Raw genomic sequence first — 27,310 nt, 5'->3', positions numbered from 1 at the left:
GATTCCTCAGTTGTCGAACCATTATGCATGCACTGCCTAGTAGTACATATTAACTTATTATGAAAATTGTCAAGAAAAAGATAAACAAATTAATTATTGAAAGTTCTTAGTGAATTCCTAACTCACATAGATATTAATATATATTGAGTGTGGTACTTAATGTATGTACCACCATCATAATATATATAACCATACAAAATAAAGGGAAATACAATGTATTGCACAAAATAAAAGGAATATAAATATATCGTGCAAAAATAAATTAAATATAATACATATTATACAAATAGCAAGGGAAATACAATACATAATATACAAAGGAATTATAATATATATATTAATTTTATATAAACTAATTGGAGAATATAAATCTACAAACTTGAAAGAATCCATATATATATATATTATACAATCAAAAGGGAACATAATATAAAGTCAAAGGAGTTACAACGTAAACAACGAATACAATAAATATAATGTTTTATTAAGAGTTTGTTGTCAACCGTTAACGCAAGTGGCAAATGTCTGCGCAGACTTCAACTAAAACTTATCACCTTATCCCTTCGTTGGAGGAACCTCGAACAGGGGGTCACCATTTGGAGGCAGAACATGATTCTATATAATATGGAAAGGCATTTCAGGAAGAGGGAGTTCATTTTGGGAGTTAGAGAGAACACTGTGAAACCAAAGGAGATTTTGGAGAGTGTTGTTGCACAAAGTGTCTAGGCACCGCGACAATGCTCAGAGTAAGGGTTGTCACTCTTGATCCGTACTCACTATGTTTAGACTCTCTCCTAGGCAAGTCAAGGGGGGTAGTCCCTAAGGTAAATGGATGAGAAAGCCTGTGGAACACGGGCTCTAGGAGATTTTAATGAGGGACAACCTGATGAATCTAAATGAATCTCAATTAACTCAGATGAATAGATTAAACGTTAATGTAACCAAGGGACGACCACAAGATAGAAACAATTATAGACCAGTGCCTTTAATTTGAAATAACCATAGATTAAGTAAGAAAACAAGTCATCCAGAATAATTTTCCAATATGTGACGAACAGTGACAATCATGAATGATCAATATAAACGCCCGAAACTTTAACATCCAAGATATTCCAGATTTAAAATGAGTTTCGCTAATGACCAAGATCTAGAATTAATTAATTTTCTCCAATAGTCAATATAACTTAAAACGTTTATCGTACTTTGACCATATGAAAATCATAAAAATGCATTTAATAACCAAATAACACTAAGGAACTTTAGGTTTAAATTTTAATTATTCCTTAGGAAATAACTTCAATGGTAACTAAAGAAATCAAAATCTTTTAATGCGACGGAAAAATGAATCAAAGGGTTAAAATTTAAAATTTTAATGGGCCATAGGCCACATTAAATTTTTTAATGTTAAGGCGCAAATCCCTTTAATTTATTTTAAACTCCTTAGTCACCAAAAAAAAATAAGATTTTTATATTTTTAAGTATTTTATATTTTTTAGGATTTTAAATGTTTTAAAATGAATTTAAATGTTCTAGAATTTTTTTTTGCAATCATAAATAAAAAAACAAATCGAAAAAATAAAATGAATCTAAATTCTACGTATATACATATAACATAAAAGAAACAAAAAACTAACCCAAAGTATATAAATAAAAACTAACATCTAGACTAACCTAAAACCTAACCAAATACAAAAGAACTAACCTAAACATAACACACAGCATACAAAAAAAAACGAAATCTTTTGGATTGTTTGCTACTTGCAGGTTTGCGGAGGGAGAAAGCTCGACGGCGGAGAGGGAAAACGTGAGGCTGGAATGCGGATGCAGGTTTGAGGGATAGAGCAATGAGGAGTTGAAGGTAGCCACAAAGAAGTTGTAGCGAGGCAAGGGAGTCTTGCGGCTCTGGACAGTGAGGAAGGAAGGGCTGCATGGACAGTTTGCGCTGCGGATTGAGGAAGAAAGGCAGCGAAAAAGAGCTCAATGGACAGGGAGGAGGCTTCGACAGCAAAATCGCTTGCAGTCAGGGGATAGAGGAAATGTGGCTGAAGGAAGGGTTCGATGGCAGCAACGTGCAGGTGAGAGAAAGGTGATGTGTGATGTATGGTTGTATGTTGCAGGTCGTGAAGGGAGAGGGTTTCAAAGAGCAACAAGTTAAGTAACGAAGGGTAGAAGAGGCACGCAGAGGCAATACGCAGGTCAGCGATGGCAGCATATGGAATGTGATGGCAATGCAGCAAGGACAAGTAAACAATTTTGAAATCTCCCAGAGACCCTAAAAAAAACAAAAAAAAACCAGTAAGAGTAAAACCCAAGGCAGCAAAACAAATTTGAAATTTTCTGTTAAAAACCCCAGGCAGCAAAAAACGAGGCTTGCAGATTTGCAGCGGCAGCAAAATGATTGTGAGCCCTCTAAAAAAAATCGAAATGCACAGTGAACTCCACAAATCAGGCCGCAAATCAAAGAAAACAACCAGCAAACTGATGGCCCAAAAATCTCTTAAAATTTTCCCAGAAATCTTAATTAAAATGTTAAAATTTTCTGCTTCAAATTTTTCAGTGAAACCCTCACAAAATTTCCAGATCTAAAAATAAATAAATTTAAACCTTTGGACTACAAAATATCTAAATAATATCTCTGGAAAATTATTTTGACGAACCCCAGAGATCCAGATCTTACCCTCCAGGACCTAGATCTAGAATCTGCACACAGTTTTCTTCTTCAGATCTGTAGCTGCAAGACAACAGGAAAACACCCAAACAATATATACAATGACCCAAAAACTAAAACCCAAGTCAGAAAAATGAAAATAACACAGGTCTATGTAAATGAATGGCAGATTTATCAGATCTAGGGAGTGTGAGTCCAACTCTACTCCCAGATTTGATGATCTGAGGCTCTCAACAGCCATATCTATCAATTTAGCACAGAAAGATTTAAATTTTTCAAATTTTAAAGGAGGTACTGAGCTCAAAACCCTTCATGCATCGCCCATAAAAAAAATATCCTATGATAAGCTTGAGATCAAATTTAAGCTAGGCTCTTCAGAAAACACGGATCGAGAGTTGGTTGGTTCAACCGAAAACTTCTCCGAACACTCGATGATCTAAAAAATCAAGAATTTCTTGTAAAACTCAATTCAGCCATCAACATAGAGCGAGAAAACGATAATAAAATTCAGATTAAATAAAGATACCTGCTATTATATTCAAAACTTAAATTATCATTCAAACCCCAGCGACTGAGCAAATACCTGTACTCAAATCACTCTTCAGAAAGCTATCATCAATGGCTAAAAGAAATCTATGCATGAAAATGACACATCTTATAGTATTTCCACGAAGACGAAGAGTAACACCCACCAGAAATTAACCCCAAATTCTTTCTTTATTGCTCATAAAAAATATTACAAAAGAGCTTTTTGCTTAGTACACGATCCAGAGATTGGATGAACTGACTGACAAATGACCTCCTATTTAAAGATAAATCCTCCAACGGCTAGTTCGAGTGATCCCGTCAAAGCAATTTCGACCATTGATGAGGATTAAAATTTCTTTTAATCTCATCCATTGAAATTTTAAATTATTGAGGAAATTTGAATTTTTCAATTAAATGCATTTTAATTAATTCAAATCCTCAAAATTTTGACTTTGACTTAACCCCAGGACCAAAGGCTTAAAATTTAGCAAAATAATTAATTTACCTTAGTCCTTGGACCTCTTAAACTTTAATTTTTTAAGGACCAACGAATTTTGCCTTGGAGAATTTAAATTTACTTAGGACCTAGAATTAATCAAATTTTTGGCTTGGGATTTTAATTAGTTTTGGCTAGAAAATTTAATTAATTAACCTATGAGGGGATAAATTATTTTTCCAACCTTCAGGAGAATTTACATCATGATTTTAACATTTTTTACATCTCAAGGGGGAAAACCATCTGAAAACGACCCTCACAGACTACCCAGTTCTGCGACACAAATATAATCTAGCAGATCAAGCAATTTGTAATAAATAACCTAACCAAATAGTTAGGATTATTCCCAAATCACTTTTACATAGACTCGATCTAGAACACTAGGAATCCCCTAAGATCCCAGTGACAAAATCCATTCCGGCTTTGGGGTAAGGTTGAAGGAAAACTCTGTCGACCATCCGAGAATGGATCGGTGAGACAAAAAACCTCCTGGAATGTAGATCGTCATTAGAAAAATAGGTTTACCTAGGTAATTACATACACGACACGGATCTGTTGAGATTATTTACATTATACACATGCAGACTGGGTTTACATTATAAGATGATGATTAAGCTGATGGTGATAATTGGACGGCACGAACACATCGATCAGGCACTATCCCTTTGCGAAAAAACGGGGTGTACTGCTATGGGTCGTTGACATGTAGTGGTCAATAGGGAGCTTTACAGAGAGACGGGAATTTCTAACAGAATCACAGATACTGAGCTTGATTGTTCTTGGAATTTTTGGCATGGGGACCAGAATATTTGTCTTCTGGATCTGGGAACCGTACAGGTAGACCCCAGATAGGTTGGGAGGTAAAGGGCGGTTTGGTAACTATAGCAGTGGGAACAACCACAATCCAAAACACCTTCAACTGATTCTAGGTATTCTTCTGCAATTTAAATTTTAAATTTTGATTCCTGTCTGGTTAAAATTAAACAATTAGAGCTTTACATTGTCTAGTTAAAATTTGCACAGTCAAGGTTTTACAAGTCCACTTCGCTAGCCTTCTAGGTCAAGGAGAAGTAATCTTGCAACTTTTATACTTCTATGTGCAAAGGAAATGGTTTATCAAGGTCAGATTCTTTGATAGAATTACCTAGGAAATTTCGTTCATATTATATGGCCCATACTTTGAGAGATGCTATAATAGAGAAAAAATCCACAATTTTAAGCAGTAAATGCATGCAACAATTAGCCCTAAAAAAAAGACCAATCCAATGTATATGACAAAGTAAAACAAGAATAACATTAAAAGCATGTACTGACATGTAACAGAATACATCCAACCATTCACAATTCACAAGAGAGAAGCCCCAAGAGAAGATAGACTAATATCCACACATCAAAATTCATCCATAATATCTCCAATTCATCCTCCAAAAAAAGTGGGAAATTTTCTAAAGAAGAGAGAGATCCAATCCAAAGTCATGATGAGAAAATGAGCTCATCTCACTTGTATTTATACACAACTTAGGAGTTCGAATTAGCCTCCTTGGCCTACATAAGCCCCAAAAATAAAATAATGTTCTAATAATTCAACTTTTGGCGACAAGCCACCAATCTAGCTCATAAAGGAAAAAAAAGCCTCTTAAGAGGTCAAGTAATAATCTATCCATGATGTAGGGCCCTCTAAGAGGCCTAATGAGGTCCATGGGTGCCACAATGAAGAATAGGGCCCTCAAAAGTAGTGGACAAGGGGTTGGCCCCTTGTAATAACCTGTGGTGCTCCAAATGACATGTGGAGGCACACAAGTGTCCTCATGGGTCTCCAAACAAATGAGGATGCCTATAGATCGCCTACAAGGGCTAGGATGATGGTGTAGGTGGTGCCACATCATCGTGCAAGGCCTGGATCATCTGCCAAGTGTATAGTGCAAAACTGGGGCCAGCTTGGCATGATGGATCAGGTTCATTTTCCTCGCCCAATAAGTGAACCACGAGCAATCTCTGAATGGCTGTGGGGATCCATGGAGTGTTGTCTACTGTGGAGGCCCATGGCTTTCAACGCACACCCTACAAGTGCCAATGTAGCCCTCTGAAGGATTAGAACCCCATATAGGGAGACCAAACCGAAAATGGAGACCATCTACAATCCTGCATAAGATCCAATGCGTCCCCTAGCCTTCTAGTACAACAAATCATTAGAGAAATCGAGTAAATGAGCTTACCAAATCATGGACCACAGGTGGGGACTTCATAATGGCTTGCCCTTCCATAATGGACTTCGAGATGTGCTAATGTCTCCTAAACTCCAAATGGGGTTAACCAATAATCCTATTAGGTGGTTTCTACTTCTAAAGGGCACGATATAGTCAGGGTACATCCTTCAAAAGGTTGTGGCATGTGGCAGATGTTGATTTATGGTAGCATCGGATGTGCTTTAAGTCTCAAATTTTGTAGGGAGGCTTAGGCACATTTATTCCAAAGAACCCAAAAACCATTTTGGGAAATTCCACCCAGAAACAACTTTATTAAAATAATTAATTATTTTTAATGGGACCCTAAGTCTAAACTTAGGAAAATAAAATAATTAATGGGTATTAATCTAACTGTGGGTGTAACTTCTAGAAGAAGATGAGGATCAAGCAGAAATGATCTTAGCCATTGATTAGCTTCTAATCTGGGTCGTTGAATGTCAACGAGGATATTATTTAAGGAGGCTTGAGGGTCATTTGGAAACACAAACACACAGTTTAGAAGTTCGATTTTCTGAAGCAGAGCAGCTGTCGGGAGAATTTCGATAGTGAGTTGTTGCAGTGAGGGGCAGGGATAGTTTGGTTGGAGAGTCTTCTCCTGAGCTAGGATACGCAGCAGAGAGGCAGAGAGACACTAAAAGGAGGCAGCGTAGTACCTAGGAGGGGTTGATGCTGAGCCAAGAGGGCTCACGCAGAGGCAGCGCAGTCCTCCAAGCAGAAGTCCAAAAATTTGTTGGGTTTTGACTTTCTGAGTGAGGAGAGCAAATCGATCACTGGGGCGACCCACTGCCTTAGACGCTGATGTAGGGCCCACGCAGGGGCTGCACAGAAATAGCCAGGGACACGTTGGTTCAACTGCCGGATCAGCCGGGACTTGTTGGGTAGAGTGAGATAATCTCACAAATTTCTTCTGCCAGTCATTTTTCTTTGTAATTGGATTGTCGGAAGGGGATACAGAAGTTGTATTCAAAAAAATACTGCATAATAATAAAAACCCTCAAATATGCTGCACCAGTTTTTTCGCATTGGGTTTTTCCGGGGTCGTTTTTCCAAAACCAACAATCATTTGTCCAAAAACAACTATGTCATTTGTGTGTATCTTTCTCTATTGTTCAGTTTCTTGTTTAGCATATTATTTAAATGGTGTAGGCTGCAGTGTATGTATTTCGATATTTGCCGTAGGAAACTGCAAATAACTTCTTCATGTAAATCTAACAAGTAGAAGAAATATCATGAGTGTTGCAGTAGGAATTCCCGGTTTAAGGAATTTTCACATGGTATCAGAGAAAGTGCAGGTGAAGCAAAAAGAACAGTGCCAGAGAACCCAACGCTGAGCAGAAAAGGAGGTCGCAAAAGCTGCAAGAGGTAGCAGTTTGAATTCCCAGAGGGGTTTGTGCAGTCCAAGCCGGGAGGGCAGAATTTCGAGGCAATCTCTCTTTGAGTGAGTCGACAAAGAGAAGGGCTTCCAGATCGAGATCTTGTCTTGGCAGAAAGAGCAATGTTGAAGCCTCGACGTGAGGAAAAGCTGGTGGGACGCAGTTTTTTTTGCATGCCATTTTTCTGGGCAGAAAGACGTCAAACGAAAAGAGAAGCATTGTGAGGGAATTTTTTCCTCAGAAGGCTTCCCACCAAGAAGTCCGTTTTCTTATTGGCTGAGCAACAGCAGTAAGAAGCAGATAGGAGCAGTTCGACAGTTTTCATGGTAGATATGGCAACCTGTGGGCTGAGAGATCAGGACAGGTTGGATGGGGCATCCAATTACGTCATCTAGAAGGCAAGAATGTCATTCCTTCTAGATGAGCATGCTCTCAAGACATATGTCGACAACGTGGTGGATGTGCCTACAGACACAGATCCGCTGAAGAAGTACAAGGCAGAAACGGTGAAGGCAAAGAGAATGATCCTTGATGGAATGAAGGATCATGTAGTCTGTCACAGCGCTACAGAGGAACTGCTAAGGAGATGTAGGATGCATTGCAATGTTGTGTCAGGGATCTTCCAAGCTATGGAAGATGTACTTAGAGCAAAAGTTGAGATCTGCTCAAATGCAGAAGGGGGAGCGCGTAGATTCGTTCCTCACGAAGCTTCAAGAGACCCGAGATGAGTTATCAGCTGTGCGGTCTACACCTCAAGATTCCGATTTGGTTAGACTGGCCCTCAATTCTGTCTCAGATGGGTGGCAAGTCTTTGTCCAGAGTATCTTGGGCAAGGCGACTTGGCCGAATTGGGATGAGATGTGGGCAACTCTCAAGCAAGAGGAGCTGAGGAGAGACTTGGTCAAGTGCAAGCTTGATGGAAGCAGCAACAGTGGATCGAAGCCCAAGGAGGAGGATGAGAATGCAGCCCTTGCATCGAAGGGGCAGCAGGAGCAGTGGAGGCGAAAGAAGGACGTCTCAAAGATAAAGTGCTTCAAGTGTGGTGGGATGGGTCACTATGCAACACAGTGTCCTCTCTAAGAAGAAGGAAAAAGATGAGAAGCACAATCCGAAGGCTGCACCCACGAACATCGAGGAGGAGGAGTTCGCCATGACAGTCAAGATACCTCCAGGAGGGAGGTGGGCTGATTTAGAGTTGTAGTTTGAAAGAGCTACAGATGGGCAGGATCCTTGAGAGGTGAACAATTCCTTGCTAGGAGAGCCCAGATCAAAAGTAGAAGGATGGACTAGTATCGAGGGTGTCGAGGAGTGTTGGAGATACAGTTGTAGTGGCTAGGAGCGCCAGAGACTGAACAACACAAAGCAGAGTTGGCAACAGTGCAGATGGCACAGAGCAGAGGTCAGCAGCAACGCGATAGATTCAGAGGGTCAGCGCAGGGACTAGCAGCAGTCAGACTCCAGCATTCACATGGTATCATACTAAACACAGTTACTTCAGTAATTTGGGATGTTTTTTCGTTGTTGATGCAGTAGCAACAACAGTTTGCAGTGCAAGGGCAATTGGCAGTGCCAGTGCCAGCAGCAGCACGAATGCAGAAAATCAGAGGGAGTTGTAGTACGGATGCAGTGTTGACAATGGCAGGGTTAGCCACAGCGCAGATGCAACATCTGCACAGTGGTTGGTGGACAGCAAGTCAGACATCAATAGCTTAGAGGGAGATGTTACAGAACAGAGTGATGCTTCAGCAGGTTGCATTACTAGAGCACATTCCTTACTAAGAGGAAGTGTTGATTTCTAGTAGCATCGAATGTGCTCTAAGTCTCAAATTTTGCAGGGAGACTTAGGCACATGTATTCCAAAGAACCCATAAAGCATTTTGGGAAATTCCACCCAGAAATAGTTTTATTAAAATAATTAATTATTTTTTATGGGACCCTAAGTCTAAACTTTGGAAAATAAAATAATTAATGGGTATTAATCTAACTATGGGTGTAACTTCTAATCAAGCAGAAATGATCTTAGCCATTGATTAGCTTCTAATCTGGGTCGTTGAATGTCAATGAGGAGATTATTTAAGGAGGTTTGAGGGTCATTTGGAAACACACACACAAAGTTCAGAAGTTCAATTTTCTGAGGCAAAGCAGCTACTGGGAGAATTTCAATAGTAAGTTGTTGCAGTGAGAGGCAGGGATAGTTTGGTTGGTGAGTCTTCTCCAGAGCCAAAATACGCAGAAAAGAGGCAGAGAGACACCAGAAGGTGGCAACGTAGTACCCAGGAGGGATTGACGCTGAGCTAGGAGCGCTCACGTAGAGGCAGCGCAGTGCCCAGGAGGGATTGACACTAAGCCAGGAGCACTCACGCAGAGGCAGCGCATTCCTCCAACCAGAATTCAGAGCTCCGAGAGGATTGACATCAGAGCTTTGGGAGAGCAAATCGATGCAGCGCTAGGGTGATGCAGTGCCTTAGAGGCTGACGCAGGGCCCACGCAAGGGTTGCGCAGAAATAGTCAGGGACACGTTGGTTCAGCTATTGGATCAGTCGGGACTTGCCAAGTAGTGTGAGGTAATCTCACAAATTTCTTCTACCAGTCATATTTCTCTGTAACTGGATTGCTATAAGGGAATGCATAAGTTGTATTCAGAAAACTACTACATAATAATAAAAACCCTCAGATCTGATGCATCGGTTTTCCTGCATTCGGTTTTTCCAGATACGTTTGTCCAAAAAAAACTGTGTCATTTGTGTGTATCTTTCTCTATTGTTCAGTTTCTTGTTTCGACATATTATTTAAAATTTTAAATGGTGTAGACTGTAGTGTATGTATTTCGATGTTTGTCGTAGGAAACTGCAATAACCTGTTCCACAAGTAGAAGAAATATCATCAGTGCTGCAGTAGGAATTCCCGATTTAAGGAATTTTCACAACATATAGGTGAATGAAGTAGGGGATGAGAAGGGGCAACCCTTGGTCACATGCTGGGGTACAAGGGTAGTTAATAAGAGGGAAGCCCACACTTGGTTTATAGTGTAGAAGGAGCAATTGTGGTGCATGAGGTGCCCTGACCTTTATTTTCCATCCTTATTTAATGCCTTTTTCCTTTTTATGATTTGCTTTGATTAACTACTCGAGGCTCAAGGGTGAGAGCATGATGTGTAATATATAGTAGTGAATAACCCCTTTTAAGGTGGGGCAGTTTATTGCCCACCAGGGGTTGGGACAATCATGGGTTCCTATATGATGAGGGAGGTTCATAGAACCTGTAGGAACTAGGGTGATGGCCATGATGATGGGGTGGAGCTTATGTATTGGATTTTTCCCACGTGTTAAATGTGTTTGTCCCGGCCATCATTTGCATTTTGTGGTACATTTTCCTGTTGAATGTGGCCATATATGCTTTTACCTTTCTTTTTAGCTGCATCAACCTCTGGGCTTCATTCCAGGCCATGACCCAAGGTGCGAGCAAGGCGAAGGGGCATACTAACCCTATGTGGACCCAGTGGAGGAATGTGGACCCAGGTGGGAGAAATGAATGGAAAGAGGGTAATATAAGCGGATAAGGGAGCAAGACCACGCAACCAAAATCAGGGTTTCCCATGAAATACCATCCCTAGAGCCAAATGGTCAGTAAAAGAGATCCCACAGGACTAGAATCCAAGGTTAATACCTAAAAGGGGTCTAGGGGACAAGAGCACAGACCTCGTCCATTCTTTCTGCCGAATTCCCCCCATTAACCCATGCCCAGAAGTGCCCATGATAAGCAAACTACAATACTCAATCTCTAAGTGACAAGGCATACCTTTAGGTTTCAGGAGGCATACCTTCAAAATGATCATGGTGCAAGGGACTATTGGCTGCCGGCTGAGGACCATCTTGAAGGAAAAAAATTTCCTAGGGATATTACCCAAAAAATGGTGGGTAAGAAGTCCTAATGTATCGAATCTATGTATCATACTGGATCATTTGTAAAATGTCGCAAAATTTGGTTAAGTCTAGAGCTCATGTTCCCCATTTGTATGGGATTTTCTATGTAATATTTCATGTAAAGATGTAAAAGGTGTTGTCTATAGAGGTTCTAGGAGGCATGAGTACTTAATTTTACACCTCAACCCCTAAACTTTCTATTTAGACAGGCTTTGAGGGTGGAAAAATATGTCTAACCCCCTCTAGAGTCATTATTATTAGTTTCTGGAAAAAATGGCAAAATAATTAGCCAAAAATTAGTCAAAAAAATAAAATGAGAGGAAATAAAATTTTCTCCAAGTGGAAAAATAATTAAAAAAAGGGAATGTGCAATTTCCAAGAAAAAAGATAGAGTTCAAAATGGAGAAAAGTCTCATTTCCAAGGTGGAAAACACCCACAAAAAAATTCGTTGGGCCAAAAGGAAAATATCTTCTCAAGGGAAATCAAAGTTTGGTCCAAGTGGTTATTTTGAATGAGGTATTTTCAAGAAAAATATTTTTGAAGATTTTCCAGTGGTCCAAAACCACATAGGGATCAAAGATTGGTCCATCCAGCGCATCGATCAAGGAGGTCGAATTTTCCTATGGATTTATGCAATAGTAATCAAGGATTCTAATAATTTTGAGGAGGATCAAGCTATGGATCAAGTCAACTAGCCATTTTTTCCACTTGGAGGCTCTCACACTCTCATTTTTTCTATATAAGGAAGCTTTAAGTTCCTCATTGTATCATCATGTAATCTTGAGGTCTTGGCTAAGTGAAGCTTTGCTATCCTTGTAATATTTTTTCTGAGCAATATAATAAAAGTCTTTGGGGCAAAGCTATGGTGTTATTCTTCAGTTATATGGTATAATCTTTCTGATCTCTTGTGCTTAATGTTCTACTAGTGTTTTAATTTTGTTATTTCCATTAGCTCTTGAAGATTCATTGGTGTACAATTATCTTGCATCATTGTTTAGATTTGGAGAAACACACTAGGTGGAGTAGATCTATTGGTTTTTGGTTAAACCCTTAGACTCCTCTATCACTATGTTATCCAAATCTCTGTGGATCTAACAAATATCTTTCAAGTGTGTAGAAAATAATATTGTTGATCAGATCTTGGATACTTGGGGACATTCTCAGTTGAATTAACCAACTATTCAAGCATAGAAGCTGAAGAACCCATAGTGGGTCATCTGAAGACTTATCTTTCGAAATAAGAAAAGGGGTTTTCCTTACCATTTGCTCTAGATCAAAATTTTAATTATCTTGAAAATCTTTCAAATTATTTTAGAGCTTTAATGAATAGATCTGCTATTTAAAGAGCTTATCATTGTAAATTTGTGAATAGATCTACTATTTAAAGAGCTTATCATTGTAAATTTGTGAATAGATCTTGTATATATATTCTCTCCTAACCTTGTATATAATTTCTATTTGTCTTGTATATATTTGTTGGGTTTTCTTGAGTTTCTTTTCTTGCAAATCTGAAAAGGGCATCGATTTTGGGCTTGGATCTATTTGTATATATTTTTTGCAGGCTTGATCCCATCGAAGTTTTGAAGAAAATCATTTTTTGAAGTCTAGATCAGCCTCCTAGCCGTCTTTTTTGCAAGCTTGATCCCATCGAAGTTTTGAAGAAAATCATTTTTTGAAGTCTAGATCAGCCTCCTAGCCTAGACGGCTAGGGCTTTTGAGGGCAGTGAAGATTTTCAAGGAGTCATCTAGCCTTTTGTGGTGGCCGCAAGGGTATATAGGGCCTATTTCCCTCCAGATCGACCTTTTCTCCAAGGGTTTCGCTTGCGATTTTGGCCACTTTTTAATCTTTAGATCTCATTCTTGGGTAGTCGCTAGCCTTACGACTTGTTTTGGAACCTTTGGAGGGTGTGTTTGTGGCTCATACAATTTTTGGAGGCTTTTTCTTAAGGGTTTTAGGCATTTCTAGGCCTCTTTCTCTAGGTCGCAATCCCTCTAGGGATCTAATTCCTTGTCATTAATTTTGTGTGGTAACCCTTGTGATTTTGCAGGTGTTTCAACAAATTTTTGGAAGGTTTCACCATATACTTTCTTGGCATAAAAATCAATTTTTAAAGGCTTGACATCATTTGCAATTTTTCTTGGGGAAGTCGCATATTTTTAGGCCTTTTTCCTCAAGGCCGAGAGCTCCTAGAGGAGCCTCTTCTTTGAATGGTGCATTGGTATAAGGGAGCCGAAATTTTTTTGAAGTAATTTGAGCCTTGATCTTAAATTTAATCACCATAAAAATTCTAATAGAATTTGAATCAGTTTTTTGAATAGGTCGTGAGGTCTTAAAGGCCTTCTTTCACCTAGGTCGTGGCCTTTTGTTGACTGGTATAATTTTGCGTTGAAGGTTGAGGTCTTTTTGAGCATTGGATCAGCTTGTTTGAAGTGTTTAGAATCATAATTGATAGTTGGTCTAGTTTGGTTTGGTATTTTGAGGAGGTGATTTGTGAGTTCTCCTATCATTGTAATAATCCTTGAGTTGAAGAGTCCTTTCCCTTTGTCAAAAGGACTTCTTTTGTAATATAATAATAAAGATCTTTGTGTTTTGAGGGAGCTTGGGATCTCAATCCCATGGTATCCCGCCTCCTTATTTAAGAGGGAGGCATCCTCTTTTCCTTTTCTCTTAATTTCTTTAGATCTAGCTTACTAACTTGTTTCTCTTGCATTATTAGTTTCATTGTTATCATAGTTTAGATTTTATCTATTTAGATTCATTGACTATTTGATTTGTTGCATTTGGAATTGATCTTGTCTTGGTTTCATTTGCAAGTTAAAGATTTAAAGTAGTCTCGCTAATATATTGTTATCAATCTCATTTGCTATCTATCACTTGTGCTCTCAACATCGTCTGATATAAGTAAAGACATCTTAAGAAGCATTTCTTGTTAAAGGCATTGTGATATATTACTCTAACATTTAACCTAATTACATTTCTATTGTTTCATTGAGTAATATTCTATTTGCTTCATTGATCGTTATTGTAAGTTAATCATCTTGTGCTCATAAGTGGATCTTGATTATAAGTGAATTGGCTCTTTCTTTTATTGAACCGTTATTGTCATTGAATGTCATTGGAACATCTACATTTGCATCATAGATCTAATTTGCATTTTTAAAATTTACCTCCAAACATAAGCTTTGGTTGATAGAGAGATACGACATCCTTCTTCATTTCCAATTTGAGAAGCTTGACCCTTGAGCAATGGTTAAAACGAGTGACCTTTCAATTCTCTTGTGGCCGAGTCCCTTGTAGGAATGGAGGCACTTGGGTTGCTAGAACTCCTGTGTAGATATCGTTAATGAGGCCATAGCCTCCTTCCCCAGCAGTTCTCCCAACAACCTTGTTCCAAGACTTGCTTCGATAATTGAGGAGAAGACCTTCACCTCAGAATAGGTGAATAATTAAAATTGACCAAGCTCTTGCATTTCACATATGTAGATCTTGCATCATCATATTGCATTTCAATTGGTTATTGTAATTGGTATTGTGAGCTTATTTCTCACCTACAAATCTTACATTGTTTTCATACTTGTCATTTTCAAGTCTATATTTTATTAAACACCATCTTTACTTGAAGTACAAGTCTCATTTATATTGCAAGTTTATCTCTCATTACTCATATGTCCAATTGTTCTAATCTCTTGATATCTTGTCTTAACTTTGTCTTGCAGCACTGCTTATCTTGTAACTTGGGATATAGTTTACTTTGTGCAAGTACTTTAATTTGTTTTACGAAAAGTCATTTGGTAGAAATCACATACCAAAATTTTTTGGCCAACGCGTTTCATACCAACCAGTGTGGTTCATCATCAGGACCAAATTTGTATTTGAGCATTGTTATTAAGGCATTGGTCTCTATCTCCTCATCATTCTAAGTGTCATATTGATCTAAATAAATCTATCCTTTAACATTTACCTTGATCAATAATAATAATCTCACTTGCCAATTAACTTTAAATCAAGTTGCCTAGAGGAGTAATTGCCTTGCCCTTAGTCTCCTAGAACTTGTTTCAACAAGTTTTCCTATTTCATTCATCTTTACGGACTACCCCTCATAGCTTGTCTAGGAGAGAGCTTAAACAGAGTGAGTAGGGAATAGGTGACAGCCCCTACTCTGAGCGTTGCACCTTAGGTGTACACTTTGGGTGAAAATATTTTCTGGCGTTGTTGTGAGGGAAACGTTTCTTGTTCTCGGCCCTTCGACATCTTCTCCAAGACTATCTTTGGTTCTTGGTTTTTGACTAAATTTTTGGTTTTAGCATATTGGATCTTTAGAGTTAGATTTTTGTTTGAGTGGCGACTCCACTTATCCCATCTTTTACAAGAGCATATACTAGAAGGCATCCAAGTAGCTTGGTTAATCCTACTCTAGATCTTAAAAAGGCTCTTAGAGTCTGATTACACAAGCTCTCTTATCGTCAACTTCTTGTTGATCTCAAACAGGAAGCTCTCTCTGATATCCATTTTCTTTTTCAAGGTGAAGCACAACAAAATCCCATGGATAACTTGTTTGCCTCCTGTAATTTCACTAACATTCAAGGTCATCCACATGATATTCCATAAAAGGCCATTGATAAGTTGCCTTATTTTCAAGGCAATAATGCAGTTAGTGCTAGTGATCACCTTAAGAAGTTTAATCTTTGTGTGGGAAAATGGTGCACTACTGCTAATTATAATCATGAAGATATTAAGATGAGGTTGTTTGTCCTTTCTCTAGAAGATGATGCTATGGATTGGTTTCATGATTTTTCGAATAATTCTTTCGATTCTCTGCAAGCTATTATCAATGCCTTTAAGAATAGATATGGAGATAAGAAAGAAGAAAGATATCTTCTTAGCGCTATTAGAACTGTGAAGAAGAAGGAAAATGTGACCATAGAAAATTCAATAAGAGGTTTAATGATATATCAAGGGATTTACCTCAATATTATAAACCTCTTGAGAAGTCTTTTCTAGTATATTATATCAATGCATTCCCTGTTGATCCTTCTTGTGAGTTATGGCGTGCTAAGCCTGCTGATGTGAAGGTTGCCTAGACTTTTCTTGAGAAAATGGAAAACTATAGAAGGGCGTTTGGGAATGTTAAAATTGGCAACTAGGGCCAAACTCCATGTGGGTCATCTTATTAATGGAAGCTGATATTTTTCTTGGATCCCTCTCATTGAGAGGTGTAGGATTGATCTAAAGATCATCTGATTCTGATAAGTATTCATGGAGATATGAATTTATTTATGTTATGGGACAATTCGTCAAGGTCAGCCAACAACCAAATAAGCCCCACTTGTGCTCAACGTTTTAGCATAAATAGAGGTGGCCTTCAAGTCATTTTAACACACTTGGGATCTCTTCCTCTCTACTTGTCTTTGGGTTTTAGTAGGAGGGATCCTAAGCGATAACGCTGCCCTAATCTAGAGGGAAAAAGCCGAAACTGTTGGAACGACCAGGAATAGCCGGAACTGCCAAGAAAAGCCGGAACTACAGGGAAAAGCCGGAATTGTCAAAACTGTCGGGAACTGTTGAAACTGCGGGAATAGCCGGAATAGCCAGAATAGCCAGAATTGCCGGAATTGTCGGAAATAGCCAGAATAACCAGAATAGCCAGAATTGTCGGAACTGCCGGGAATTGTCGAAACTGCATGGAATAGCCGAAATTGTCGGAACTTCCGGAACTATCGGGAACTGCCGAAACTGCCAGGAAAAGCCGGAACTGTCGGAACTGCCGAGAAAAGCCGGAATTGTCGGAACTGTCGAGAACTGTTAAGAAAAGCCAGAACTGCCGGAACTATCGAGAAAAGCCGGAACTGCCGGGAATAGCTGGAATTGCCGGAACTGCCAAGAACAGTTGGGAATAGCCGAACTGTGGGGAACAGTCGGAACTGCCGAAACAACCAGGAAAGCTGATGCAGAGGCAGAAGCCAGAACTGCCGGGAACTGTCGGAACTTCCGGGAAAAGCCGAAACTATTGGAACTACCGGGAATAGCCATAATTGCCGAACCGTCGGGAGCTGTCGGGAACTGCCGGGAACAGCCGGAATTGCCGAAACTACCGGAACAACCTGAGCATCTGTCTCCGAAGGAGAGCAACATGCAAGGGACAACTAACTAACATTGAGACAGTTGTATGGTACTTAGCAGAAATACACCAAGCATGCAATGTTACAGCTAGCATGCAAGGGACAACTAGCATACAACAACAAGCATGCAAAGGACAACAAGCAAGCAAGATGCAGCCAACGCATAGGTCAGTATGGCAACATGGTGCAACAATGGCACATAATGCAGTATAGTGATGGGTACAGTCATGATTAATGAAGCATGATGAGATGCAGCATAGTGATGATGAGTGTAGCATGGTGCAGCACGGTGAGGTGCAGCATGATGACGAAATGCAGCGCAGCAATAGGTGAAGGAGTCACCTTGGAGAATCAGTTGAAGCAGTATGTCTTCAACTGATCTCATGTATCATCTTATTAGAGATGATCTATGCTCTTATCTAGATAAGTCAAAGTGTTGACTTCTATTGTAAACGTACTATCTTTCTCTCTGTGCTGAACTATTGAAGAACATATAAGAAGAATTGATCAAGGGTTTCCCCACATTGGGGTTTGTCCCTGGCTAGCCCCACATCTTGTGTCCTATTGTCTTGGCTTGTCTTCTACAATTTATGTTTATGTTCTATTGCAGTTTAGTTTAATGCTGATGTGATTGCTAATCTAGAAAAGGTATTGAGCTAACTGTGAAAATTGAAATAAATTGCTCTAAGCATAGAACATACCTAAAATTAACAGGGAAGCCTGAGATTCCAGGTTTTTCTAGGGGTAATCTTAAAAATGAATCAAAAGGTAAAGAATTTAAAGAAGATAATAAGGATCCCATTAAAGAATTAACACAACTTATTAAAGAAAGATTCTCGTTGTAATATTTTAACTAGAGAAATATAGTGAATATCAAAACATGAACTAAGTTACAACAAAATATCACATGCAAGTTGAAACTCCACAAATGCAGATACAAATTAGAACACCATAGAGCAGGAATAATAATAAATCTTAGCCATTTTATTGTAATTGCAAGCCAATCCTGGGACAAAATAGAGTGGATTGAGTGCACCTAGGCTTGCTACAGCAAGCATGCAAAACCTACGTGAAAGAGAAAATCCAAGCTGAAATTGGCTCAAACTAGCTACGCGCATTGCCCAGAAAACAACTAGTACTATTGTTGGAGGCAAATTGTAATTTGGGCCCTCAAACCTGCTGCAAAAATTCTGAAATTTAGTTGTAGGCTACTCACCCCAAGGCCAAAAAAACCCATAAATATTTCAGGACAATTCTAGCTGACCCGGAATACCCAAAATTAGAGTGAATTATCCAACCAATGGCTCTACAACCAACAAGGAAAGAATTGATGAGAAATGCCAAGAAAATTCCTATAGATGGCTAAGAATTTATAGCAAAATGATCTCTGGAAAATGACAACCTTCCCAATTGAAATCTGCAAGTAATTCCCACTCCTAACCTTCGACAATAACACTGCCTTTCATCCCTGCGCAGGTCCTAGGAAGAGGAATATGACCCTCCAAATCGGCCCCTTTTCAGCCCTGCAAAACATTGGAAGATGACTCGTCCACCTCAAGGGAATTTTTCTGTAATTTCTCTCGGTCAAACTCCACTATTTCCCTTCTTCCCTTAGCTCCACGAAAATTCCTTCTGCACCTTCCTGGAATTGGCACTGCTGAGAGAAGCCTGCGAAATTCTGTTCAACAAATGCTCAATTCTTCTCTCAATGCTATCCTAGGGTGACACTGAAGGTTCATCGAAGAAGAGTTGGCATTTTCCACCTGAAATCCTTTGTGCCTAGTAGCACTGGTTGACTTGGCTAAACAACTCAAGCAAACTCTATTTCTGAAAATTGCACCATCAAAATGTCCCCAAATGAAGTTCTCCCCTTCTATTCATAATTGTTTCTCTCCTCCTCCTTGCGGGCTCCACTAATTTGACCCCCATTTTCCCTTCCTTCCCTTGTGATTCGATTTCTCCTAAGGGGTTCAATTTTCCCTTTTTGGTGGCCCCCACAATCCACTAACATTTTAAGTTTACTTCTTCTCCTAAGTTTAAATGCCAAAATATTTGTTAATCTCCAAAATTGCAAATTGTGAATTCTCCTTAGCAAAATTATTTATTGGGGACATGACACTCATGAAAAGAACCCTAATACTGTGTATCAGGATGCTCTAGTATATTTGCAAAGTACGGATCTGGATAATAAAGATCACCAGTCGTTCTTCATCACCTTGTTAATGGTATTCGATTATATTAATTCATGTTAGACTCTGGTGCATAAGCTTATGTTATGACTAAGAGGGTCATGGAGCAGCTCAATTTGAAAATCTAGACCATATTACAACATATGTGCCATGGATTCCAAGAAGATTGAGGTTCATGGGTTAATTAAGTATTTGCAAGTATACACTGATATAATGATTGTGATGGACATTGTTGTAGTTGATGTACCAGATGCTTGGGGTATGTTGTTATCAAGAAAGTGGGCTTCTGATCTAGGAGAGAGTATTCAGATGAATTGGCCATATGCTACGATTCCTTCTCCTAGAGGTACTGGATTTGTTAGACTTAACAGAGAGCCTGAAAGAAGATTCCATGTTGAAGACCCCAAGAACCCCCATAATGAAGTTATAATGGAACAACCTAATATGGGAAACTATGCTATCATATCTAACTTCATAACTCCTTTGCATGAAGAGGTTGATGATTTGAAGAGTCATGTATGGCATATGCAGTTCAATGGTGCAGCTTCCAAGCATGGTAAAGGAGCTGGAATTGTGTTGAAATCTCCCCTTGGTCATGTTTTCAAGTTTGCCTATAGATTGAAGTTTGAGGCTACTAACAACGTAGCTGAGTATGAAGAATTGTTGTTAGGTCTTGAATTAGCAAGAGATCTAAAGGTAATTTTGCTTAGTGTTAAGGGAGATTATGATCTTATCATTCGGCAGGTCAAAGGTAAATTTTCATGTAAGAATGATAGACTTAAAAAATATCGAGATGCAGTATGGGACACCATGGAGTTGTTTGATGCTTTTAATCTTGAAATTGTCCCTACAGAAGAGAAGAGCCATGTTGACGAGATTGCAGTTGTTGCATCTACTTTGCGTATATTTGATAAAATGATAAATGATAAAATCAAGATGGAGGTTATCTCTATGCGTAGACGGCTAGGGTTTTTGAGGGCAGTGAAGATTTTCAAGGAGTCATCTAGCCTTTTCTAGTGGCTGCAAGGGTATAGAGGGCCTATTTCCCTCCAGATCGACCTTTTCTCCAAGGGTTTCGCTTGGGATTTTGGCCACTTTTTTCTCTTCAGATCTCATTCTTGGGTAGTCGCTAGCCTTATGACTTGTTTTGGAACCTTTTGAGGGTGTTTTTGTGGCTCATACAATTTTTGGAGGCTTTTTCATAAGGGTTTCAGGCATTTCTAGGCCTCTTTCTCTAGTTTGCAAGCCGTCTAGGGATCTAATTCCTTGTCATTAATTTTGTTTGGTAACCCTTGTGATTTTGCAGGAGTTTTAATGAATTTTTGAGGTTTCACCATATATTCTTGGCATAAAAATCGATTTTCAAAGGCTTGACATCATTTGCAATTTTTCTTGGGAAGTTGCATATTTTTAGGCCTTTTTCCTCAAGGCCGAGAGCTCCTAGAGGAGCCTCTTCTTTGAATGGTGCATTGGTATAAGGGAGCCGAAATTTTTTTGAAGTAATTTGAGCCTTGATCTTAAATTTAATCACGATAAAAATTTTAATAGAATTTGAATCAGTTTTTTGAATAGGTCTTGAGGTCTTAAAGGCTTTCTTTCACCTAGGTCATGGCCTTTGTTGACTGGTATAATTTTGTGTTGAAGGTTGAGGTCTTTTTGAGCATTGGATCAACGTGTTTGAAGTGTTTAGAATCATAATTGATAGTTGGTCTGGTTTGGTTTGGTATCTTGAGGAGGTGGTTTGTGAAGTTCTTCTATCATTGTAATAATCCTTGAGTTGAAGAGTCCTTTCCCCTTGTCAAAACGACTTCTTTTGTAATAAAATAATAAAGATCTTTGTGTTTTGAGGGAGCTTGGGATCTCAATCCCATGGTATCCCACCTCCTTACTGAAGAGGGAGGCATCCTCTTTTCCTTTTCTTTTAATTTCTTTAGATCTAGCTTACTAGCTTGTTTCTCTTGCATTGTTTGTTTCATTGTTATCATAGTTTAGATTTGATCTCTTTAGTTGCATTCATTGACTATTTGATCTATTGCATATGAAATTGATCTTGTCTTGGTTTCATTTTCAAGTTAAAGATTTAAAGTAGTTTCTCTAATATCTTGTTAGCAATCTCATTTGCTATCTATCACTTGTGCTCTCATCATTGTCTGATATAAGTAAAGACAACTTAAGAAGCATTTCTTGTTAAAGGCATTGTGGGATATTACTCTAACATCTAATCTAATTGCATTTCTATTGTTTCATTGAGTAATATTCTATTTGCTTCATTGATCATTATTGTAAGCTAATCATCTTGTGCTCATAAGTGAATCTCGATTATAAGTGAATTGGCTCTTTCTTTTATTGAAGCATTATTGTCATTGAATCTCATTCGAACATCTACATTTGCATCATAGATCTAATTTGCATTTTTAAAATTTACCTCCAAACATAAGCTTTGGTTGATAGAAAGATAGGACATTCTTCTTCATTTCCAATTTGAGAAGCTTGACCCTTAAGCAACGGTTAAAACGAGTGACCTTTCAGTTCTCTTGTGGCTGAGTCCCTTGTAGGAACGAAGGCACTTGGGTTGCTAGAACTCCTGGGTAGGTATTGTTAATGAGGCCATAGCCTCCTTTCCCAGCAGTTCTCCGAACAACCTTGTTCCAAGACTTGCTTCGATAATTGAGGAGAATACCTTCACCTCAGAATAGGCGAATAATTAAAATTGACCAAGATCTTGCATTTCACATAGGTAGATCTTGCATCATCATTTTGCATTTCAATTGGTTATTGTAATTGGTATTGTGAGCTCATTTCTCACTTGCAAATCTTACATTGTTGTGATACTTGTCATTTTCAAGTCTATTTTTTCTTAAATATCATCTTTACTTGAAGTACAAGTCTCATTTATATTGCAAGTTTATCTCTCATTACTCATATATCCAATTGTTCTAATCTCTTGATATCTTGTACTAACTTTGTCTTGCAGCATTGCTTGTCTTGTAACTTGAGATATAGTTTATTTTGTGCAAGTACTTTAATTTGTTTTACGAAAAGTCTTTCGGTAGAAATCACATTACAAAATTTTTTGGCCGACGCATTTCGTATCAACCAGTGTGGTTCATCATCACGACCAAATTTGTATTTGAGCATTGTTATTAAGGCATTGGTCTCTATCTCCTCATCATTCTAAGTGTCATATTGATCTAAATAAATCTATCCTTTAACATTTACCTTGATCAATAATAATAATCTTACTTGCCAATTAACTTTAAATCAAGTTGCCTAGAGAAGTAATTGCCTTGCCCTTAGTCTCCTAGAACTTGTTGTTCCAACAAGTTTTCCTCTTTCATTCATCTTTAGGGACTACCCCCCATAGATTGTCTAGGAGAGAGCTTAAACAGAGTGAGTAGGGAATAGGTGACAGCCCCTACTCTGAGTGTTGCACCTTAGGTGTACACTTTGGGTGAAAACATTTTCTAGCGTCGTTGTGAGGGAAATGTTTCTTGTTCTCGACCCTTCGACATCTTCTCCAAGACTATCTTTGGTTCTTGGTTTTTGACTAAATTTTTGGTTTTAGCATATTGGATCTTTAGAGTTAGATTTTTGTTTGAGTGGCGACTCTACTTATCCCATCTTTTACAAGAGCGTATACTAGAAGGCATCCAAGTAGCTTGGTTAATCCTACTCTAGATCTTAAAAAGGCTCTTAGAGTCTGATTACACAAGCTCTCTTATCGTCAACTTCTTGTTGATCTCAGATAGGAAGCTCTCTCTGATATCCATTTTCTTTTTCAAGGTGAAGCACAACAAAATCCCATGGATAACTTGTTTGCCCCCTGTAATTTCACTAACATTCAAGGTCATCCACATGATATTCCATAAAAGGCCATTGATAAGTTGCCTTATTTTCAAGGCAATAATGCAGTTAGTGCTAGTGATCACCTTAAGTTTAATATTTGTGTGGGAAAATGGTGCACTACTGCTAATTATAATCATGAAGATATTAAGATGAGGCTCTTTGTCGTTTCTCTGGAAGATGATGCTATGGATTGGTTTCATGATTTTTCGAATAATTCTTTCGATTCTCTGCAAGCTATTATCAATGCCTTTAAGAATATATATGGAGATAAGAAAGAAGACAGATATCTTCTTAGCGCTATTAGAACTATAAAGAAGAAGGAAAATGTGACCATAGAAGAATTCAATAAGAGGTTTAATGATATTTCAAGGGATTTACCTCAATATTATAAACCTCTTGAGAAGTCTTTTCTAGTATATTATATCAATGCATTCCCTGTTGATCCTTCTTGTGAGTTATGGCGTGCTAAGCCTGCTGATGTGAAGGTTGCCTAGACTTTTGTTGAGATAATGGAAAACTATAGAAGGGCGTCTGGGAATGTTAAAATTGGAAACTAGGGCCAAACTCTATGTGGGTCATCTTATTAATGGAAGCTGATATTTTTCTTGGATCCCTCTCATCGAGAGGTGTAGGATTGATCTAAAGATCATCTGATTTCGATAAGTATTCATGGAGATATGAATTCATTTGTGTTATGAGACAGTTCGTCAAGGTCGGCCAACAACCAAATAAGCCCCACTTGTGCTCAACGTTTTAGTATAAATAGAGGTGGCCTTCAAGTCATTTCAACACACTTGGGATCTCTTCCTCTCTACTTGTCTTTGGGTTTCAGTAGGAGGAGAGATCCTAAGCGATAACGCTGCCCTAATGCAGATGGCAAAAGCCAGAACTGTTGGAACTGCCGAGAATAGACGGAACTGCCGGGCAAAGCTGGAACTGCCGGGAAAAGCCGGAATTGCCAGAATTGCCAGAACTGCCAGGAACTGCCGGGAATCGTCGGAATAGCCAGAATTGTCGGAATTGCTAGGAACTGTCGGAACTTCTGGAACTGTGGAGAATATCCGAAATTGTCGGAACTACCGGAACTGCTGAAACAGCTGGGAAAAGCCGGAACTGCCGGGAAAAGCCGGAATTGCGGGAACTGCTTGGAAAAGCCGGAACTGCCAGAATTACCGGGAACTGCCAGAACTGCTAGGAATAGCTAGAATTTCGGAACTGTCAGGAACAGTCGCGAATAGCCGGACCTGCCGGAAACAGCCGGAAGAGCCAGGAAAGATGACGTAGAGGGCAAAAGCCGGAACTGCCAGGAACTGCCGGAATTGCTGGGAATAGCCGGAACTGCCAAAACTGCTGGGAATAGCCGGAATTGCCGGGAACAGCCGGAATTGCCAAAACTGTCGGAACAGCTTGAGCATCTGTCTCTGAAGGAGAGCAACATGCAAGGGACAACTAACTAACATTGAGACAGTTGTATGGTACTTAGCAGAAATACACCAAGCATGCAATGTTACAGCTAGCATGCAAGGGACAGCTAGCATACAATAGCAAGCATGCAAAGGACAACAAGCATGCTAGGGACAACAAGCAAGCTAGGGACAACAAGCAAGCAAGATGCAGCCAGCACATAGGTCAGTATGGCAACATGGTGCAACAATGGCACATAATGCAGTACAGTGATGGGTACAGTCATGATTAATGAAGCATGATGAGATGCAGCATAGTGATGATGGGTGCAACATGGTGTAGCACGGTGAGGTGCAACATGATGACGAAATGCAGCACAACGATAGGTGAAGGAGTCACCTTGGAGAATCAGTTGAAGCAGCATGTCTTCAATTGATCTCATGTATCATCTTCTTAGAGATGATCTATGCTCTTATCTAGATAAGTCAAAATGCTGATTTCTGTTGTAAACGTACTATCTCTCTCTCTCTGTTGAACTATTGAAGAACATATAAGAAGAATTGATCAAGGGTTTCCCCACATTGGGGTTTGTCCCTGACTAGCACCACATCTTGTGTCCTCTTGTCTTGGTTTGTCTTCTGCGATTTATGTTTATGTTCTATATGCAATTTATTTTAATGCTGATGTGATTGCTAATCTGGAAAAGATATTGAGCTAACTGTGAAAATTGAAATAAATTGCTCTAAGCATAGAACATACCTAAAATTAACAAGGAAGCTTGAGATTCCAGGTTTTTCTAGGGGTAATCTTAAAAATGAATCAAAAGGTAAAGAATTTAAAGAAGATGATAAGGATCCCATTAAATAATTAACACAACTTATTAAAGATATGAAGGTTTATCATGTTAATCAGATAACTTCCCTTCATAATCATTTGATCAATATGGAAAGGTCTCAAGGAAATAAGATGCAAAATAATAGAAATAATAATTATCCATGGCAAAAGAGGGGCCCTCCTAATGTGCAGAGACCGCTTAATCCACTTAACTCTACAAATGTTGTTGATCAATTTTTACCATATTGTAGACCTTGTGATAATTTTCATGGAGAGGCCACTTGCGTTGTTGCAAGAGGAATCTCGGATAGTGGAAAGGCGGGGACAAGTGATCAAATAAAAATAGTTGGTAAGGAACATCACTTGTTTATGGAGGATTGGATGGAGGTTGTTGAGAATAGTTATGATGTTGAGACACTTTCATCTTCTTATATTATTAATAATGTTAATGACGTAAAGGACATGATCATTGAATTGTATGGAGAAAAGCCATTTCTGGAGCAAGCCATGGAGATTGTGAAGGATTAAGGATTGACTTATCAGCGAAAGAATAAAGAGAAAAAAGAGAATCAAATTAACGCTAGAGTTTCAAGCCCTGGTTTGACTATTGACTTAGGAGGATGGATTAATAATGCAAAAATCTTGGTTCCCGTCACTGAGATTCTAAAGATTCGTTCCCAAAAGTCAATGCTATTGAAGGTTATTGATGCTCCTCGTATTGATGATTCTCGTTGTAATATTTTAACTAGAGAAATATAGTGAATATCAAAACATGAACTAAGTTACAACAAATAATATCACATGCAAGATGAAACTCCACACATGCAAATACAAATTAGAACACCATAGAGCAGGAATAATAATAAATCTTATCCATTTTATTATAATTGCAAGCCAATCCTGGTACAAAATAGAGTGGAATGAGTGCACCTAGGCTTGCTACAGCAAGCATGCAAAACCTAGGTGAAAGAGAAAATCCAAGCTGAAATTGGCTCAAACTAGCTGCACGCACTGCCCAGAATAACTACTACTATTGTTGGAGGCAAATTGTAATTTGGGCCCTCAACTCTGCTCCAAAAATTCTAAAATTTTAGTTGTAGGCTCCTCACCCCAAGGCCAAAAAAACCCATAAATCTTTCAGGACAATTCTAGCTGACCTGGAATACCCAAAATTAGAGTGAATTCTCCAACCAATGGCTCTACCGCCAACAAGGAAAGAACTGATGAGAAATTCCAAGAAAATTCCTATAGATGGCTAAGAATTTATAGCAAAATGATCTCTGGAAAATGACAACCTTCCCAACTGAAATCTGCAAGTAATTCCCACTCCTAACCTTCGACAATAGCACTGCCTTTCATCCCTTGTGCAGGTCCTAGGAAGAGGAATATGACCCTCCAAATCGACCCCTTTTCAGCCCTGCAAAACATTGGAAGATGACTCGTCCACCTCAAGGGAATTTTTCTGTAATTTCTCTCGGTCAAACTCCACTATTTCCCTTCTTCCCTTAGCTCCACGAAAATTCCTTCTGCACCCTCCTGGAACTCGCATTGCTGAGAGAAGCCTGCAAAATTCTGTCCAACAAATGCTCAATTCTTCTCTCAATGTTCTCCTAGGGTGACACTGAAGGTTCATCGAAGAAGAGTTGGCATTTTCCACTTGGAAATCCTTTGTGCCTAGTAGC

This window comes from Pinus tabuliformis, chromosome 7 (genome assembly GCF_031772625.1).
Source record: "Pinus tabuliformis cultivar Carrire ecotype Pingquan chromosome 7, CPIR1, whole genome shotgun sequence".
NCBI classification, from domain to species: domain Eukaryota; kingdom Viridiplantae; phylum Streptophyta; class Pinopsida; order Pinales; family Pinaceae; genus Pinus; species Pinus tabuliformis.
This window is presented reverse-complemented; position numbering follows the sequence as displayed.